Consider the following 14,424-nt stretch of genomic DNA (forward strand, 5'->3'; position numbering starts at 1 on the left):
TAAGACGCCCAGGATGACATCACATCCAGACGATGGCTGCTAGCGGCTCCTGGATGTCCCTCTTTGCTTTAGCAGAGACAAGGGGAGGGAAGCGACCTCTGTGACCCGAGTTGAGTCTGTCTTGGTCCAATGAATGAAAAAGGGTTTGTGTTTAAAGGAGATGGACTGGGTGACAAAATCAGCTCTTCTATTAGCATATGTGATGTAATACTAAAATATGATTTTATTCTTTTTGACTCACAATCGACTGGTGTCTGGAAATTTAAGCTCCCAGTAATTTAGTCACCCGGAAATTTAGGAACCGGGAAATCGGGCACTTTTTGACAAGGCGGAAAATTAGGCACTCTTCAATAGAGACTTAATTTAGAAGAAAATTGATTTTTTAGCGCATTTTATTCCGAAAAGACCAACTGTAATATTGGTATTATAATCAGGACAATGTCTGTCTTTGACAAAACAGAGACTAAGCATACTGAAGTAAGCAACAGAACTATCAGGTTACATCAATGGTAATTAGATTACTGATGGTAATTAAATAAAAAAAAATATCGATTAATAAAAAAAGCTTTTGCTATGATGAAAGAGCTATATTATAGTGAGCTTTTAGCCTAAGTCTTTCGCCCCAATCACTTTGTTCATAAGCATTTCCCTGTTAGCAAGCACTGATAGTCACGTCAAAGCATATCTTCATTGGCCTACAGCGACAAGAGTACCTGTTTGATTCCGCAACGCATCTGGCCCCTAATACAGTAAGATTCACACCTGGAAGTCATCATTCTCTGGTCAATCTGTTGTTCACGCATCCAGCTCTACGCCCCCACCCCTCACCCTGCCCGCTCCCGCAGTTTCACCCCACCCCCTGACTCCCTCCCAGCCCGCTTCCGCAGTTTCATCCATTTCTTGAACCTGTCAGTCAGCTTCAGTGACCTTGGCTACCTAGTCACATTCCTTGTACCTCGTATATTTCTATTAAATAATAAATATTTATAAATAAAATTCTTTTCTATAAAAACCTAAGTTATTTATTGCGTGTATCCTCCGGCACATACTAGATACTATGCAACAAGTCTCATAACACACAACATTACACTAGACTAGTCCACTAGATTTAGGCTTAGATCTATTTAAATTCAACATTCAATTCAGCTTTATTGAAAAATGTTTCAAGTTGTCAGCACCTTAAATCTTCATCAAAACATTTAAAATATAATTTCATAGATCTATACAATAATTCCATCATATGTAGTCCTAAATCTATTTAAATTCAATTTTGATAACATAAAAAAATGTATACCTAGATTTACGCTTTATCATGTTATTGTTGTCATTTTAATTTGAGAATAATATTACTCTCCCCCCCCCCCCAAATTCCCTATGTATTCCTATTATTTCTATTTGTTTTGTTTCTTCCTCTCTGGGTTCCAGTCTAGTCTTGCAATGTTGTCTGCTGTTCTTCCCATTGTGTGCCCAATGCATCCCCATGTGCATCATTTGATTAATTAGTTTAGTTGTGCTGTCTGGTTGTTTAGGCAACTCTAGCTCCTTGGTCACAGACTGAGATGTACAGATCAAACCCACCCAGTAGTGCTACCATCTGCCTACAGACTGTGATATAAATTCTAGTTAGCAGAAAGGCCCAGACCTGACTTGGAGCCGGAGTCAGGGCCTCCTGACCTGCTAACACTTTACTTTTTATTTCTAAAAATAGATGGTTTTAAAAGATCTTTATTTAGACTACTAAACATTATTCATTATCATAGTTTATAATATTTTTTCAGATATATATATATATATGGAGAGAGAGCATAAAGGAAGGGTCATGGATTGCAGATGTCATACACAACAGAAGCAGAAAGAAGGGTAAAAATGCAACGGCGCCTGGTGATTATATATACCCAACCTGCGATCGCAGCAGTGTATCAAGGATTGGCCTCTTTAGTCACACAAGAAGTTGCAAAGGTAAAAGATCGTCTCTCCAGATGTAAAATGCCGCAGAATATATATATATATATATATATATATATATGTTTACAGGATTTGATTTGGTGATCCCTCTTCAGAAACATCAGGTATGTTATTTAAATTTATGCATTAACAACCAAATAATAATGACTAGATATTTCTTATGAAATAATAGTTATTATGTGTACTCCTCAAAAGTTGTATTGGAATAATTTGTTTTTAAAACAAAGCTGGACATTAAATTCAATTGTGATTGATTTCAACCCACTGATACAAGGGGCATGCTTGCAAGTATAGCAGCCAAAAAAAAACTAAATAAACAATAACCATACTTTTAGACTTAGATCCTCCCCCTCTGTTTGGTGCATTGAGTGGCAAGCTGTCTCCAAAAAGATCTGTCTGAAGTCTGTTCACCCATATTTATAGAAATATAAAAAGATTCTGACTTCTAGAAAAGATAAAAAAATGGAAAGGCTAACTAAACTTTGACAATGTAATGGAAAAAAATCAATGTTGAACCATCCTAATAGTTTGTGATGAGAAATGTCATCAGCCACCTTGGCAGCAGTACCAAAAAAACTGCCAAGCCAAATGTTAGGCACTGTCATTTTTGTCTAGTAAATGATGTTTCACAGCAATACAGTGCAGCCCTTCATCAGAACAATGTTGCCTGAGTACTGAAACTTAAATAAGTTTAGAAACCTTTGAAAGCATCTTGTCAAATTACAACCAATACCTTCTGAAGAACTTTATAAAATGGTACTCAAAACAGCTTAGTTTTCTCTTTTAGTGAGTGCTGACAAAACATTAATGAGGAAGTGGACTCAAGATAAGGATACCATCATTATATTACATTTAACTTATGCATTACACTTTTTATATTTTAAATTTTGCATTTTAAAATGTAATTTTTGCTGCAATATTTTATCAACTTTTTTTTTTTTAGATCAAAGGAATGTACATGCTGCTGATATAGAAAAAGTTTCTGACTGCTTACAGATCAGTGTTCTTAGTTCTGCTATTGATTTACTATTGCATAATAAATAAACATGTAATGATCAATCACATTTTTATACCAAGTTCATCTAATGATTTACACAGCATATTATCAGCATTCACAGTTCATCTAATGATCTACATATGAAGCAGCACCATGCAGAGCTAACATCACCTACTGAAGAGAGTTTCCATCATGCTTTAGCAACAATCCAAAAACAAAATGAAAAAGTGGTTTCTTTGTTTGGGACAAGTCCTGAAAGGCCTTCAGAATCTGGGAGCACACTATTGTTAACAAGCAGTGTGTCATATGACCAGCACAATGACCAACAGCCTTTACTTTTCGAACCAAAGTCAGGTAACTATGAAACTATCTAAAGCACATAGGAGTCTAATGACACATTTTTACTAAACTTTAAATTAAATGGATCTTAAATGTCTAGTGAAACATTGTAATCAAACTATGATTTTTTAATATAGTCTAGTAAAACGTTATGATTAAACTTTGTTTAGTGCATAAATGTCTAGTGAAAAATTCTGATAAAACTTTGTTTAGTTCATATGAGTGTAGTGAAAAATTGTGACCCAACTTTGTAATATGCATAAAAGTCTAGTGAAACATTTTGATCAAACTTTGTAAAGTTCATAGATGTCTGGTGAAACAATCTGATCAAATCTAGTAAAACATTCTTATCACCTATGCTTATCTTATAGAAGTCTAAAAAAAAGTTCCCTTTTCAGTCCTTGTAATCTATAGGAAAGTTGATATTAAGGTTATAAATCTGTTTTTGTGGCCTACAGTTAACAAGCAGTTTGTCATGTCTCCTTATTAAAGGTTCTGGATTTGTTAGTGGTTTGCAGCTTGTTCATATTTCCTTTTTGAACTCATTAGTATTTCTGAACTTCTTTTTAATTTCTTAGACAGCTCATTAGGAGTATGGAACCCTTTCCTATGACAACTTTTTAGGAGTGTTATGGTATCATTGATATGTGTGTGTGTGTTTTATGATTAGGGTTAGTTATGCAATGAGAATGATGCAAGATAAGCCGACTTGTCATTAGTGTTCTTGACTCCAGAATGCCTATTTGAAAGTACATTTTTTTAGTGAGTTAGATTTTCTTTGGAATACAATTTTTTCATTATTACTAAGTTTATTACATTTAGGCTTTCCCCCAGGATAGATTACAGTTATTCATTTCATTTAAACTTGATTTTCTTTATAATGTAATTCAAGTTCTGTTTTGTTTGTTGTAAAATGTTTTACATGTTTCGGATGTTCCTTCAGAGTTGAAGATAATTACTTCCTAGTCCTAACCTCCCGCAGGACGACAGGGGATGGGAGCGGGCAGGGTTTGAACCCTGGACCATCGATAAATCTGAACGACAGTCCAGCGCGCAAACCACACGACCAGGCAGCCATCCAGTTCTATTTAGTATTAATCATAAAAAATCAATAAGTAATTTCAAGTTAAGATGTAATATACCTTTAGTAGTTTAATTGTGTACCAGCAGTTTGGTGCTTCAGGTCAACAACCATACACTACAAGGAGTTGTCAACTGGTTGATACTTACTTTGAGAACTCATTAGGAGTTTGCAACTTGTTAACATTTTCTTAGCTCATCAGGAGTTTGCATCTTGTTCATATTTTCTTAGATCAGTGTTTCCCAAACTGTGTTCTGTAGAACCCTATTTAACTAGTAACCACAACATAAATTTATCTCTGTAAAAAAAAATGTTTCGCTAATGACTCAAAATGTGTGAAGTGTTCCATTAAGAAAAATAATGCCTTAGAGAACTAACTAAGAGTTTGCAACTTGTTCATATTTCATAATATATAGCTCATTAGGAGTTTGCAACTTGTTTATATTTTATTATACAACTTATAAGGAGTTTGAAATTCATTCATAATTCCTTGACAACTAAAGGAGTCTGCAACATGTTCATGTTTACTTAGACAGCTCATTAGGAGTTAAGAACCTATTCATGTTTCCTTAGAGAACTTATTAGGTGTATGGAACTTGTTCATATCTCCTTGACAGTTCATTAAGATTCTGCAATTTGTTCATTTTTCATTTGACAGCCCAATAGGAGTTCAGAACTTGTTCATATTTCCTTTCTTGAAGGTCACCAATACATTTCTGTAAATAATGTTGAATAATGTCTATATTCAAATTTTTTTGAAATACTAAATTTGATTTAAATGGCTTTGGTTAGATTAAAATCATGTCTGAAACTTTGTCACAAGTTTAGAGATTGTCTATTCTTACTCTTAATTTTACCTTTTTATTAACTTGCGTATTTTTGTTTTTATTTCTTACTCATAATTTTTACCTTTTTATTAACTTGTGTATTTTTGCTCTTTTTTTAGGACACTGTTCAAAGATATTTTAAGATGTTGGCCTCACATCTTGACACTTGTTAGAGTGTAAAGATTTGACTTAACAAATGTTAAAATAAAAAGAGCACATTGTGGAGAGTTGACCGTCATTAAAAAATGTACATGTACTTATTCTGTTTAAAAAAATGTCCCTCTAACAAATAAAAAAAAATAAAGTAAATATATTACTCTTCTTTTTTGTAAGGTTTAGCTGATTTGCTTCACTTTCTTACCTTTTTTTTTTTACACTTATAATAAACTTAGGAAATCAGTATTTGCTCAGGCTATGAGCAAACTACAAACAATACCAACTGAAATATACAGAAACTAGTTGACACAACATAACCTGTGGTAAAAAAAATGGGTTAGCTGATTTAACTAGAAAAAAAGCAGAAAAATTAGAGACCACTCTATTTGAAAAGTACAACAATCCAAAGTTATGTACTTAAAATCCAACCAAAGAAATGAAAAAAAAAGGCAAACATAATGGGGGGGGGGGTCACTTTATCACATTGTCAATGTTTGGGACTGTGATAGAAGTTAGAAAAAAATTAATAAAATTTGTACTAATTAAAAATATATATAAAAAAGTTTTTTTTAAACATTGTGTTTATTTTTTAGATGGCCACCATCTCCATAGAGACCCAAAAGACTAGACTAGACATGCCTAAAGCCTATCTTCTTAACTATAAAGTTATATAAAAAAATTGAAATTTCACAGTACATCCCCCTTATGTAAAATAGGCATATTGATCATTTTCTTATAAAATTGATTTAATTTTAGCTCTTTAAGGCATTCTGCTAAAAATTATCTTAATTGATTTATTAAACTTAGAGGATTTGAATTTTGCTGATGATATTTAGCTTCTATTTCATTTTTAAAAATGTCAGTCTAAAATTGGGCTAGCAGGCTACTAAACCAGATTATGATAATAAAATGCCTAGTAGACAATCTATTACTTTGGATGGATGTCTGTTACAGTCTGTCAACAACCTGAGTTGTATTATGAATGAAAAAATGCTGATGTCAAAGCAATGGTTAGTAATGCAAGAGTCTCCTCTATACAGCTCAAGAAAATTCAGACCTCAAAAGGCATATCTTTGAGAATTTAATTTATATTTTTCAAAACTGATAGGTTTTGCACTATGAAAGTATGAATTTGATATCTAGCTAAGAACAACTAGTAACACCTGTAATGTAACCAAGATAAATGGTACACACTGACTTGCTGGTCATCAAAATGTAGAATGGTCTGTGTTATTGTGTCCCGGACCTACACTTAGCATGTAACAAATATAAATAGTACACACTGACTTGAGTCCAATTTTAATAATAATAATATACTGTAACTTCAAGCATTCAGTTACAAATCACTGGTTGAATGAGAAAATGCTGGATATCCTTCATAGCTGTTACACAAACATAATCCACATATAGAAATACAGTTACAAATGCATCAAAGTGATATCAAATAATAATTCCTTTAGAATAAGTATATCTCTGGTCAGTTGAGCATTATCCAAAAGTTCCATTAAATGTTTGTTCTAAACAATGTTTTCAATTTATAATTAAGATTTAATGTTGGTATATGTTTAAAAAAAAGAAAGTCTTTTGTTTGGTATTTAATTCATGTCTGAATTCATATCAATATAATGAATTTTAATGGTAAAAAGATCAGTGGCTGTTATTCATCTCATTTCTTTCTCCAGGATTGTCAGACTTCTGCTAGATGTTGATCTTTTCATCACAACACCAATAACTTCTTCTTGGAGTCAAGTAACAGTGTATATCACCTGAAAAAGCTATTTAAATTCCCTTAAAGATCACAAATTAATGCTGATGACATAAAGCACATTTATCCACGAAATCTTATGAACACATAATATTATGTTGTACAACTAAATAGTGGTGTCTGGAAATTTAGGCAGTGTGTATGTAGTGTATATGCTTATTTATTATTTATCTGTTTCTTAAACATAGGCTTATGTTCCCCGCGCTACCCAAACTATAATTCGGAGTGTGAAACATAGCAGATTAACAGGTGCTATATTATGTTTCGTTTAACAAAGATTTTCTTACACTCTACATATTCCTCCCCCCCCCCCGAGAGGTGGGCCAGGGGTAGTGGTAAGTATTATAATCACGGACTGAGAAGACCTAACGGCGAGCGAGAAAGGGGTTACGTCGTCACTAGATCTGTGTCAGCTCAATACAATTTTTTCTCTTCGTGGTGTAGTCTTAATCATAAACAGATAAAAATTAAAGTTTTAAGATACTGTTAATCTTCTATAATAAAATGCTTATTTCTTATAGTAATACGTTTCCCGTACTAGATCTTTATAATTTATTGTCATTGCTCTATATAGTATAGATCACTTACTCACAATCTATACTTTTGTTGAAAAGAAAAATAATTAAACATATCGTGTAGATATAGATGCGTGTTTCATTATGTTCGTGTATATTTTTGTTTTATTTTATCAATATTTCGCTTTGCTTGGTGACTTAATAGATAAAATATAAATCTAATTGTTAATATATATTTTGTTGTTGATAATTTCTTAAATAGAAAAAAAGAAGAAATAACAAGTTGTTCATCAAATGATTATTAACATTTTATTTAGACCTTCATTTGAGTAAATAAAAAAAACATAGTTGAACGCATAAGAACAAAACACTCTCTTTAAAACATGTTATTTGAAGTTCAATATAGATAAAGGAGATCAATATGCTTAAAAACAACATGGTGGGCGGAATAGATCTAGTTATCTGGGCGTCTGAACTTCTAAATCTTGTATATCTAGTTCTAGATCTAGAGCAGGGCTGCGCAAATAACGACCCCCCTGGCCACAAGTGGCCCGCTGGAGTGTTTTATGTTCTAATATTACTGTAAGAACTGGTCGATGCTGACTGACAGTAATTTAACAGCAGTCGCAAGGATTACAACTAGTAATATATCTAAAACATTTTTAATCTTTTAATTTTCACAATGAAATCATTTTCTTTTTACTCCAGCGCAAGAACACCATCCAATCCAATCACTCGTTCAGCTTTTTTTTTTTTTTATACATTTGCGTCATTCGCGATTTCACTAGTTGGTCACGTGACAGGGCCCAGCTCTTGTCCCTATCGGTTATACAAATGGGTCAAATGAAATTTTCTTTAATTGTGATTAATTTAATTTAGCCATAGAAAGAAATAATGATGTAGCGCTGTCTTTAATCTAGAATAAATAATCAATGTAATGTAGGTCGATTGTATTTAATATTTAATAGATCTATATCTCATGTGTATTGTGTATTTCAAATAAATGTTGTTGTTTTTTTAACTTTTTTTTGTGACTTCACGAAAGGTATTGTGTATGTGTTTTTTTTTGCTTTTTTTGTTTGTCTTTGACTGTTTACAAAACGTATGGTATTCTATTTTGGCCATATTTCATAATGTGTAGCAATTCATCACTTTTAATTTAACTAGTTTACTAGTTAAATTTATATGAAGAGATGCTCGTCCCTCCTCTTTTCGCATTCCGGACTTGGGACCAGACAGTGGTGAAGTTGCCGACATTGCAACTAACTAATCCTAACTATAGGCAACATTTTTTTTTTTACTTTCATCATGTAGGCTTCTTTTACACTCATATCCGTCATGTAGTCTTGTTCAACCCACCCACATTTGCTTATCTTCTTAAGAGTGGTCCAGATGTTTAATTATGCCTTATGGTTAACACTCTTTAGGGCCTTCCTCTGCCTATAAATCCCCCTTTTTTATGTACTTATTAAAGCTGGATACTCTAGTTAACACCTAGTTGAATGCTAGACAGAATGGCAGCTATAGAAGTAATAAAAATTTATATAAGGAGAGATGGTTCATTGAAAAGTCATTGTCTTTTACACTCATCTACGCGTTTGCAAAACATTGGTAAAAAGATTTTTAAATGAGAATAGCTTTGAGAATTTTAAAATAGTTTTTTAAATGTATTTATATGCCTATTGTATATTTTCACTATAAAGTAAACAATGAACTAAGAATTTTAAAAAAATCTAAACATCTATAAACATAATTAAAAAGGAACAAAAAAATAACAACAACACAAAACTTCTTTATTTCTTTCTTTAGATATACATAAATAAAATTAGTTTTAACATAAATGATCAGTGCAGAACACCATACTTTTTTTCGGCTAAACAAGTGGAGAAAGAGAGATAGGTGTGCGCTGTTGGGTCATGCCATTTCGTCAGCGTACTGATAGACAATTGAAAACTTATTGACCTAAATTACAAGGCTCCCAACCTGTATTTATTTAATTATACTTTTGATTTAAGCCATTATTTTTATTGGGACATGATTATAACATAAATTAATCAGATCCTGTACCTTAGAATTAGATCTAGACATCGCCAGGAAAAAGGGAGGGGGAGGGGTCATGAATGTCATGAACATTTTTTTTCGCAATTAAAATAAAAATATAAAAATAAAAGTCATATGGATATATAGAGTTATTTAAACACTCATTGCATTTTTTTTTGCAATATTTTTGAAAGCTGCGAAGAAGGTTTGAATCTTTAAGCCACATATACTTCAGTCAAATGTGTTTACGAAACCTGGCGCGGTCCAATAAACGACAACTTGTCGTTGACGTGGCCGTCTTATTAGTGTAGATTTGATATCCTAGTATCTAGTTCTAGAGTATTCTAGACCTAGATTGGCTAGATATACATTTCTAGATCTCTTACGTAGATCTAAATCCATATTGTAAAATTCTAGATCTAGATCTATAATATGTCTACTTCGGGATTGTAGCATTCACCAACCTATGCTTAGATAAGTTAGATCGCGATTTTCTAAATCAAGTAGATCATACTCTTACTCTTACATATCTATCTTAATATCTAGAATATAGACTTGTGACTCTTTCGGCTTCTGTTGCCAGAGTAATTTCCTTGTTTAAACCAATTTTAATTTCTAGATCTACGAAGTCTACACGATGACGATTCTTTAAAAACATTATTTGATTTAAGAAATTGTTGGATAAAATTAAACTTTAAAAAGAATTAAGCAAAGTTATAGATCTCTAGATTCTTATCTACGTAGGACTAATAAGTTCACTTCAGCTGTGAGCCTGTGTTAAAGCGTCCATTGACAACCAATCATATAAGAGAAAAAAAATCACGCGAACCAATCGGATTATTCTTGTCTGTAAACAGAATATATATATATATATATATATATATATATATATATATATATATATATATATATATATATATATATATATATATATATGTTTTAGCAGTTCTTTTTATAGTCAAGAAACGCATTTATATAGGAGGGAAGAAACTTCAAACTTAAATCATTAATTTTCATTGGATGTCTTTTTATAGTATGACCTTAAAAAAAAACAATAAACGATGAGACCAAACATGGCGGGCTCCCTTTAACCATTGTGTATGAATATCAAGTAAAAACAATGAATCTTTTGGTCATTTTCAGCTCTTATATGACAAGGTGACCATTATTAAATGCATTTTTACATAAAAAAATAATATTTTTCAATGTAATCATTAAGTAAAATGCGTGCAGCACGGGGCTTTAGTGAATGAATGCTTACATATAGTGGCGTCCCATACATGACAGCAGGATCTCATGAGGATGCTGGGGGATTATGTGCTGCTCCATGCAGCCAGTCTGCCAATGTGTGTGTGTATGTATGTGTGTGACACTGTGTGAGGGATTATAAATAAGCGAGAAAAAAAAAGTAAGATTACTAAGATGCATCACTTTTTAATTGAAGATTGGGTGGTAGTGCAAAAAAATAAATAAATCCACCAATGCACCCACCCATCATTGACAGAAAAAAAAAAGATTCCAAATATTATCTATTAAAGGCATTAAAGGGAAACTCCGATAGTTTTTCAAATTTTAGTTATTGACTTATTTAAATTCTGCGTAAAAAGTTGTAATAGTAAACATTATATCATTTGTTATTTAAATGCTCAGAAAATTTTATATTTAATAAATTAGACAGAAAATTCTCCACGCCCCCAAAAAAACGGGGTTCTGTGAGATTTTGTTTTAAGTTATTTCATGCGTCACTTCCCTAAACAATACTGAAAGAGAAACTTGAAACTTTAACCAATCGTATCGCTTCATTCTTACAGTAGCTATTAGGCTGTTAGGCTTAGTGACGGCCTAGTCCAGAGCTATGATACAGTTATTTATATAAACATGTATAGATAGATCCAAAAGCATTAGGATAACTAACTCCAGAAAAAAAGTAACATTTTCATCTAAGCCTCTCCCTATCCCAAGAAGTAAATAGATCGTGTGTCTGAATGATTCGAACAAACTGGTCAGTGTAAGACTAGTCTAGACTACGTGTAGTCGGTCATGACAAGACAACCGAGCGATAGTGTTTGTTGTGTGTTGAGTGGTCTGGCGAGAAAATACACACTGCCGTGATTAGTCAAGCATGTAAATCTACTTTTAATACGCATTTTTTCTTTGCTTACAAGATCCTAGATCTAACTGCATAGACAAAGATATATTTCTTTTACGAGAATGTAAACTTTGCTGTATGGTCTCCTGTTATACTTTCAATAGTCAATAGATTAAAACACCTTTGTGACGTCACATAGAAACCCGGTGAAAGTCTGACTGTTTTGGATGCGCAGAAAAATTACGTCAGAAAAACATCAATTACTAAGTTATTATTGCAAATAAAAAAAAAAGAATCATATATTCATTATCTGTAAATCAAAACACATATTATATCAAAAATTGTCAAAGTCATCGGAGTTTCCCTTTAACTCCATATGACCATAATAAAGGCTAAAAGAAAAAAAAGATCGATATCAATTTCCACCTTATCTTAAAAATATTACATGTTGACAGCATCATAAATCAAAATATAACTTCGCAGATCTATTTTCTAATTTTACTATTCGACTAGATATAAGCCTAGATCTATTTTAATTCAATATTTATTTCAACTTTATCTTCATAATAATACATGTCAATAGCACCTTAAATTTTAATCAAATTATAACTTCACAGAACTATTTATGTCTCTAAGTAGACCTTGCTACCACTGGCCAGATTTTTTGCGTTGTCTAGGCGCTGGATCAAGACTAAAAGTAGTTTCCAAGGGGGGAATAACTTAGTGGATTTTTAATATCGCCAGCTTAAAACTGATATGGAAAAAAACAACAACAACAGAAATAATAGATTTATATCGCCAGATTATAACTGATAGGAAGAGAATAAGAATAAAACATATAGAAATGCATTGATGCATTTTAAGGTAATAGTTTTTGTTACCTTTTTCAATCTTATAAATTTTATCAGAGTGTACTAAGTCAGGTACAATGCACAGTTAGATACCAAAGTATTGTGCACCTTAATGTGGTTGTCATGGCCAGGGGTGTCAGTGGGGATAAGCTTCCATTGTATATAAAATACTCCTAAAGGCAAGCGTCTCAGATAGCCTCTGACAACCAAGTCCAGCACCTGGCCTTCTCGTGTGGCTTAGATACTAAGCCCGGCAAAACTGCTCTTACTAACAGGTGAAGGCGGATACTTGGCGCCACAAAACCGGGAGCTTCGGGTAGATGGAGCTCGTCAGCCTAGTTAGGCAATTCATCTAGGGGTACTGTGATTTCAAACCCACGCTGCATTGCGGTAACAACCTCAAGGAATAATCAGGAGTGAAGCCCCTTAGGCGTTGGGAGTATAAACCATGAAATTTCCTCCAGCAGCTTCTGCAACTATGTTGGTGCCAAATGTAACTCGAAGCGTTCTTTTGGATCTCATCAGCAAGGTTGAGAGAGGGACCATGACGCATGAACAGAATAGTACACTATTTTGGGTTATAGTGATTTTCAGAATTTTAAGTTTTATCTTAAAATTGATTTTTGCAAAAGATCAAGACAAATATTGTTATAGCTATAAGCAAGAGTAATACATCTTTTTAGAATATAATGTAAAAGCTCTTTTGTCATGCTACTGTACATATTTAAATATCATTCTCACATAGAAATTCTAAATGCATTTCTTCTTGGATAGTAAAAATTACTTTATTATGAAATAAGTACAGAATTATAAAGACATTTATTTCAAAGCTCTTTATTATCATTGAATAAATTATATTATCTACTCGTAGGAATGAAAAAAAAGTGTGCAGTATAGTTGCTACACAGAAAGACTTACAATTATGTCTAATATTACAGAAAATCATTCTTTACATAACAATGATTTTTAATAATAAAAAACTGCATTTAAATATTACATAGCATACTAACTATCAGTACCTAAAACGCAATTAAACTATTATTTAATACAAAACTATATGATTGAGCTTTTTATAAGCAAAATTGTAGTCAAACTGAATATCCATTTGATTGGATCAATAAAAATTAACTTATCTTAGAATGGACCTCATTCACCAACATTTAGTCACGTGATCTTATTGATAAAACAATGAAAAAAACTGTCTCGTGACAACCATCATAAATTAAACATGAGATTGTAAATTATATAGAAGAGATAAAGCACCACGTGGCTAAATGTTGTTTGTTTACAATTGGTGAATGAGGTCCATTGAAAACTAAGATTCATAATGCCCCCCATAATGAAGAATTACAGAAATAGTTAAGACAAACATAAGCCTAACAATAAAATGTATAGTTCTTATTTAATTAACTTTCTTGACATTATTATAATTAAGCCACATAAGAAAACATATGTAAATTGTCACTAGCTTTAACAAAGCTTCGTTGATGTCTTTGTTGATTTGTGGAGAGGTATCAATCTTGGCTAGTATGCTGGAAAAAATTTGAAAAGAATATTTATTAAACTGCTTTATAAATAAACTAAATCCATAACATATATAAAAATAAAAAGTATGTAATACATATATCAAGATCTAAAAAAAAAAAAATTGAAAACTAAGGGCTTAATTAAATGACATTATAATATTTTGTTACTCGCCAGCATTGATTATTTCAACCAAACAATTGAAATAGCCTTATTTTTAACTTTTCACAATTTCTTTTTAATTAAGGGCCACCAAATTCACCTTGCCTATGGCA

The 14,424-nt window shown here is 32.2% G+C and overlaps 3 long non-coding RNA genes across 4 annotated transcripts in view; 2 read left to right on the forward strand and 1 right to left on the reverse strand.

The window, feature by feature from the left end:
* LOC129922313 (uncharacterized) overlaps nt 1-14,424 on the reverse strand; it is a 38,823-nt gene that overhangs the window by 16,714 nt on the left and 7,685 nt on the right. The gene's annotated exons all lie outside the window — the stretch shown is intronic.
* The window catches only part of LOC129922312 (uncharacterized), a 29,923-nt gene that overhangs the window by 14,854 nt on the left and 645 nt on the right, over nt 1-14,424 (forward strand). The gene's annotated exons all lie outside the window — the stretch shown is intronic.
* LOC129922309 (uncharacterized) lies at nt 1,808-8,619 on the forward strand. Of its 2 annotated transcripts, XR_008774282.1 has the most exons (5): nt 1,808-1,959; nt 2,035-2,069; nt 2,909-3,316; nt 5,329-5,456; nt 7,048-8,619. It is a non-coding gene; the product is annotated as an uncharacterized LOC129922309 (long non-coding RNA). The 2 variants fall into 2 exon arrangements; XR_008774283.1 differs by lacking the exon at nt 5,329-5,456 and having other exon boundaries at nt 1,809-1,959.

The sequence above is a fragment of the Biomphalaria glabrata genome, chromosome 13, assembly GCF_947242115.1.
Source record: "Biomphalaria glabrata chromosome 13, xgBioGlab47.1, whole genome shotgun sequence".
NCBI lineage: Eukaryota > Metazoa > Mollusca > Gastropoda > Planorbidae > Biomphalaria > Biomphalaria glabrata.